The sequence below is a fragment of the Eptatretus burgeri genome, chromosome 9 (assembly GCF_056783735.1).
Source record: "Eptatretus burgeri isolate ZD-2024b chromosome 9, Ebu_testis_v1, whole genome shotgun sequence".
NCBI classification, from domain to species: domain Eukaryota; kingdom Metazoa; phylum Chordata; class Myxini; order Myxiniformes; family Myxinidae; genus Eptatretus; species Eptatretus burgeri.
In genome coordinates this window covers 24,119,175-24,125,570 of record NC_140969.1, presented here as the reverse complement: position 1 = coordinate 24,125,570, position 6,396 = coordinate 24,119,175, and the positions used below count along the sequence as shown (strand labels likewise).

General features: G+C 39.3%; 1 long non-coding RNA gene across 2 annotated transcripts; it reads left to right on the top strand.

Moving 5' to 3' along the window:
- Positions 1 to 2,057: 2,057 nt before the first annotated feature.
- On the top strand, positions 2,058 to 4,012 carry LOC147019723 (uncharacterized). 2 transcript variants are annotated; one of them, XR_015062044.1, is made up of 4 exons: positions 2,058 to 2,705; positions 2,799 to 2,957; positions 3,548 to 3,605; positions 3,862 to 4,012. It is a non-coding gene; the product is annotated as an uncharacterized LOC147019723 (long non-coding RNA). The 2 variants fall into 2 exon arrangements; XR_015062043.1 differs by having other exon boundaries at positions 2,058 to 2,957.
- Positions 4,013 to 6,396: the final 2,384 nt, after the last annotated feature.

The following is a 6,396-nucleotide window of genomic DNA, read 5'->3' as shown; positions in this document are numbered from 1 at the left end:
CTTTGAACCACTGTTGTTGAAACTTCAATTTTCGGTTTGGCAGTATTTGGACTGGGATACAACTGACATCATGAGGTTGAAAAGGCTGATCTGAGAAATTAGGCCGAGTACTCGCACATGCACCCTTTTCTGCTATCTTCTCCTTTGAATCGTCCACCTCTTTCTGGGAACTTGATTGCTCCAGGAGAGTGGTCGGGGATGTGCTACTTGATGCTGTCGTGAAAAACTTTCTGATATCCATATCCTCTATGAAACAAGAAGGGAATTACATTTCAGTTGAATAAATTTTGACGTGAATTATAAGGGTTATTTTTGCGTAACAGGGCATTTTTAAGGTCAACATACTTTTGGCTAGGTCACTATACCTCCAGGCACAATGTTGACATGTGATAAGCTTTGCGTAGCACATGTATTACTAAAAGAGTGCCGATACGAGTTCAGTTCTTAATTTAGCATCTGAGCTCCCAATTTAGCATTCCATTACTCGCTTAGTTCCCGGCTACGCGCTTATTACTTTTATTACTTTTGGTTAGGGTCAGATACCCTGGTATTTCATTACCTGGGATTATTAATATTCATCATTTTATTTAATCTGCATTTAATTAACCAATGAGCTAAAGTTGAGTGAGATGATTGTGATATTATTTGTTCATAGTTAGCGTCGTCGTTAAAGATTGTGTTCTTGATTTGCATGCCATCAAAAGGGTTCACCAAAGGAATGAGATAAAATCAGTTGTAATGTGAACATTTATGTAATTCTTTACCTCTCACAAATCACGAGACCAGGAGACGAGGGATTAAGATATGTTACCATCCAGACGTGCACTCTTTTCTTTCCAATTATTGTACTTAGTTTGTTGATTTGTAAATACATTCATCATTTCCACGAGTGTGTGCCCGTACGTGCGTGGCCGTACGTGCAAAAAAAAAACAAACAACTTTGAAACCGTGTGCCTTTGTTTAAGTAAAGTGCGTGCCCGTACGTTTTGTTTAAGTATAGTGCATGCCCGTACGTTTTGTTTAAGTAGAGTGCGTGCCCGTACGTTTTGTTTAAGTATAGTGCGTGCCCCTACATTTTGTTTAAGTATAGTGCGTGCCCCTACGTTTTGTTTAAGTATAGTGTGTGCCCGTACGTTTTGTTTAAGTATAGTGCATGCCCGCACGTTTTGTTTAAGTATAGTGCGTGCCCGTACGTTTTGTCTAAGTATAGTGTGTGCCCGTACGTTTTGTTTAATATAGTGCGTGCCCGTACGTTTTGTTTAATATAGTGCGTGCCCGTACGTTTTGTTTAAGTATAGTGCGTGACCCTACGTTTTGTTTAAGTATAGTGCGTGACCCTACGTTTTGTTTAAGTATAGTGCGTGCCCCTACGTTTTGTTTAAGCATAGTGCGTGAGTAGGGTGAATATACTGGTTCTGGCTCACTTTTCCCCATGTAAATGAATGGGTGATTTTCAGCGATTCATATTTTTTTTCCCTAAAAATAAACCCCTTTTTTATCCCAAGGTATATTTATTTGTCTCCCCTTTTAACCTGGGGACACTTTTTTTTTTCAAATAATCCATACAATAAGATAAAGATTTGTTCAAGTACTAAAGTGGTAATGTGATTTGTTAAAGGTGATTCGAAAGAAATATCTAAAACGTCTAAGCCTCGGGACACTCTTTATCAAATAACCGATGCATATTGTTTAGCTCACTCATTGAACCTATAAAGATTTGTTCATTCTCAAATTCCTTCAATAGTTTAATTTTCTTTGCACAATAATCCCCATCTAAAATATTGAAAAACAAAACATTTGAATCTTTATATTTTTTAAGATACCCCTTTTGTGCCATTACAAAATGATAAACTTCTCTGAATGATCTCATCTGGCCACCGCCCGAGTTGCAAATCATTTTTGTACATAAACCACGCCATAAAAAAAGTTTTGTTTCAAATGTTTTCAGTTGGTGTCATGAAAATGAGGAAGTGTTTTTTTTGACACGGTTGTGCTGTGTGAATGAGGAAGTGTTTTTGGACAGTTATGCTGTGAAAAAATAGGAACTATTTTGTGAGACAAGGTCTCGTGTTTATATTTTATCTCAGAACACGAACTGAAAACATTTGAATCAAAACCATTTTAGGGTATTTTAAGTATGTTTTAAAAATGATTCATACAATTTGAGAATATATCTCCCAGTTATTTTCCAAGCTGTCTCTCCCGAAGCGTCATTTCCTGTGGCCACACCCAATGATTAAGCAATCTCCTCATCGTTGCTTTATAAGTGATTCGCCAGACAAAGTTTCTGCCAGACGGGATTTTCATTTTTACAACTGAGACATGAGCGATCTTTCTTCCGCGAACAAAACAGCTCAACACAAAGTTGGTAAGCCTGTGTATAGGTTCCTCTTTGAACGATGAAGCAATTGATTATAAATTAAATCGTGATAATTCTGATATATATATATATATATATTTTTTTTTTTCTTGGCAGGTCCTTGGAAGAAGAGCAGTTTACATATCACGACGAGGTGCATGAAATTAATGCTCTTATTGAAGAGGTCAATCATCTTAGAAGAGAATTGAAAAACATTTTTAAAGACTGACACGACGTCTTATCACGGCCTCTGATCTTTTTGCCATCTTGTACCAATGGTAAAAAAAAAAAACTGAGACATGGACTCACTCTCTTCCGATGAAGATAACAGCTCACTACAAAGTTGGTAAGTTTGTGTATGGTTTCCTCTTTGAACAATGAAGCAATTGATTATAAATTAAATCGTGATAATGCGAAAATATATATTTTTTCCTGGCAGGTCCTTGGAAGAAGTGGAGTTTACATATCACGATGAGGTGCATCAAATGAATGCTCTTATTGAAGAGGTCAATGATTTTCGAAGAGAATTGAAAAACATTTATAATGACTGGTACGAAGTCTTATCACGGCCTCTGATCTCGAATAAATTAAACCAATGGTGAGACACGTGTGTGTGTATATATGTGTGTGTGTGTGTGTGTGTGTGTGTGTGTGTGTGTGTGTGTGTGTGTGTGTGTGTGTGTGTGTGAATATATGTATGTGTGTGTGTGTATATATATATATGTGTGTCTGTGTGTGTATGTGTGTGTGTGTGTGTGTGTGTGTGTGTGTGTGTGTGTGTGTGTGTGTGTGTGTGTGTGTGTGTGTGTGTGAATATATATATATATGTGTGTGTGTGTGTGTGTGTGTGTGTGTGTGTGAATATATATATATGTGTGTGTGTGTGTGTGTGTGTGTGTGTGTGTGTGTGTGTGTGTGTGAATATATATATATATATATATATATGTGTGTGTGTGTGTGTGTGTGTGTGTGTGTGTGTGAATATATATATATATATATATGTGTGTGTGTGTGTGTGTGTGTGTGTGTGTGTGTGTGTGTGTGTGTGTGTCTCTTTCCCTGTCTGTTTGTCTCTCTCTATCTCTCCCTGTCTGTCTCTTTGTATCTCTCTCTGTCTGTCTTTCTACCTACCTCTCTCTGTCTGTCTCTCCATCTATACCCTTGACTCATTATTAATTTTTTTTTCAGCTCGATCACACAACATCAGCTGTTGAAGAAATCTGGTACAACACATGATTTTCTGGAGGTAAATGTTTCTGAATTATTATTTAGTTATTTGTTTATTAATATCACTCTCTCTTTGGAATGTCGTCTTATGTTGGTTGCATCATTAGTTTGGCTTTTTATTGGCCTTGGAAGGATGACAGGCTGAGTCGGCCTCCTGGTGTGTTAATTCAGTGGTCAACGAGGCTTGAACTTAGAACCAACACCAGGCTTACTCATATTACCATGTAATTATCTTTATAAAACCTAATTATTATCCACTTTTTGTTTCAAAACAGAATATGGTGTCTGAGTTTCGAAATCACAAGACATCTGAAGAAGATTGCTGGGAAAGATTATACATTCTCGCAAATGAATATTTAATATTTTCAATTTTGATTAATTATATTTGTTTTGTTTACAATTACTTGATTTTGAATTTCAAAAAAAGGATCAAGACAGGAGGGGGGGGGGGGGGGGGGGGGGGGGGGGGGTAGGTGCGCTCCCCCAATGACCCATCACCCCCTCATCCCACCCCTCCCCTCCCCATGTGTGTGTGTGGGGAAGGGTGGGGGTGGGATGAGGGAGGTGGTGGGTCAAAGGTGGGGGCACACAGGGGGATGAGGGGATGGGGCTTGTGTGGGGGGCCTTTTGTGGGTGGGGTTTATGTGAGCAGGGCTTCGGTGTGGGCGGGGTGTGTGTGGGCGGGGCTTGTGTGGGCGGGGCGTGTGTGGGCGGGGCTTGTGGGAGGGCGTTTATGTGGGTGGGGCTTGTGTGGGCGGGGCTTCGGTGGGGTTTATGTGAGTGGGCTTCGGTGGGGTTTGTATGGGCATGGTTTATGTGGGTGGAGCTTGTGTGGGAGGGGTTTATGTGGGCAGGGTTTATGTGGGCAGGGTTTATGTGGGCGGGGCTTCGGTGGGGTTTATGTGGGTGGGCTTCGGTGGAGTTTGTGTGGGCAGGGCTTATGTGCGTGGAGCTTGTGTGGCAGGGGCTTATGTGGCCAGGGTTTATGTGGGCGGGGCTTCGGTGGGCCTCATGTGGGAGGCGTGAACGTGCCTGAGGCTTATGTGCATGAGGCTTGTGTGCATAAATGGATGGGTGGATGGGTGGATGAGTGGAGCTTGTGTGGATGGGTGGATAAATTTTTAATTAAATAAACATGTTGTGTGTGGGGAACTAATTAACTAATCACTAATTATGTGAATATGATGAATATGGGTGGAGCTTGTGTGGGGTTTGTGTGTGTGGAGCTTGTGTGGGGTGGAGTTTTTGTGTGGAGCTTGTGAAGGGTTTGTGTGTGTGTGGAGTTTTTGTGTGGGGTTTTTGTGTGGAGCTTGTGGCGGGTTTGTGTGGCGTTTGTGTGTGTGGAGCTTGTGTGGGGTGGAGTTTTTGTGAGGGGTTTGTGTGTGTGGAGTTTTTGTGTGGAGCTTGTGGGGGGTTTGTGTGGGGTTTGTGTGGGGTTTGTGTGGGGTTTGTGTGGGGTTTGTGTGGGGTGGGGTTTGTGTGGAGCTTGTGTGGGGTGGGGTTTATGTGGGTGGGTTTTGTGTGGGCGGAGTCAAAGAGGGGCGGAGTCAAAAAATTTCACTTTATCTTTGTCTTTTGTAATTCCTGTGAATAAAATGAACCTAAAATCTCTTCCCCTTCCAAATCATATATCTTATAAGTCCAAGGAACCGTATCTATTACATCAACAATTTTAAAAAGTTCGTTCGTCCATCGTTTAATATAACCCTTTTCAAAATGAGATTTCCACCTATATATTCTTACGATATCACCAACTTTGAACTTAGGTTTTCTGACATTAATCTCTTTTTCATATTTTAATTTTGTAAATGTTTCTGATGGTTTCATATTTGTTGACGTGTGAATCGTGTCATTATATTTATCCACAATATCCTGAATAAAAGATGACCATTGTTGTGAACCGAGTTGTGTGAATTTTTTATATAGTCTCTCATTTAAGGTACGATTAAAACGTTCAACAACAACTGCCTTCCCTTCATTAAAGGTACTGTATAATGTAATACTGTTATTTTTTAGAAAATTCATAAATGTCTTGTTATAAAACTCTCTACCCTCATCAGTCCACAGTTTTTTAGGTTTTCTCTTATTTTTATTAAATATCTGTTGAAAGGCTAACATAAGAGTATTACCTGTTTTGTTTTTTAATGGTACAACCCATGCGTATCTACTCCTCAAATCAATAACGGTTAAATCATACTTGTACCCATTATCATTATTGAGTTCAATCAAATCAGCAGACCAGATATAATCTACTTCCTTGGAATAAACTTTCCTTCTCTGAAACTTTGTGAATATTGGTTTATGTAATTCATCAGCTAATTGCTCTTCAGTCTTAATGACATCATTAGAGTCTATAAGTTTTTTGAATTTCCAAGTCCAAGTTTCAATTTAGCACTGATCATCTTCTTCACAATGAACTGATCAACTTTTTCTCTCAAGGTTGGATTTTGTATCAGAGACAAATTATACAACATTTCTCTATCGGCTTCATGCTTTTCTTCCAACGTTGTGGTATTCCCATAATCAATATCGTGTCTCATGCACACTTCATCAACTCTATTGATGGGTTTACTCCAGGATTTAGGATTGTCTGCCTCATCTAATCTTTTATCCAAGTTTGTGCCTGGACCACAGAAAAATACCCTGGAAGATGTAATTCCCCTGGTATTCCAGTAGTTGTAAATTTACTTCCTGATAAAAACTTTTGTATATCTCCTCCTCGTTTGTGTTTGGAGATAAATTGATTTTTTTTTGAACCACACACCGAACATATACCTTTTTGTATAACCCTGTTATTTTTACTTTTAATA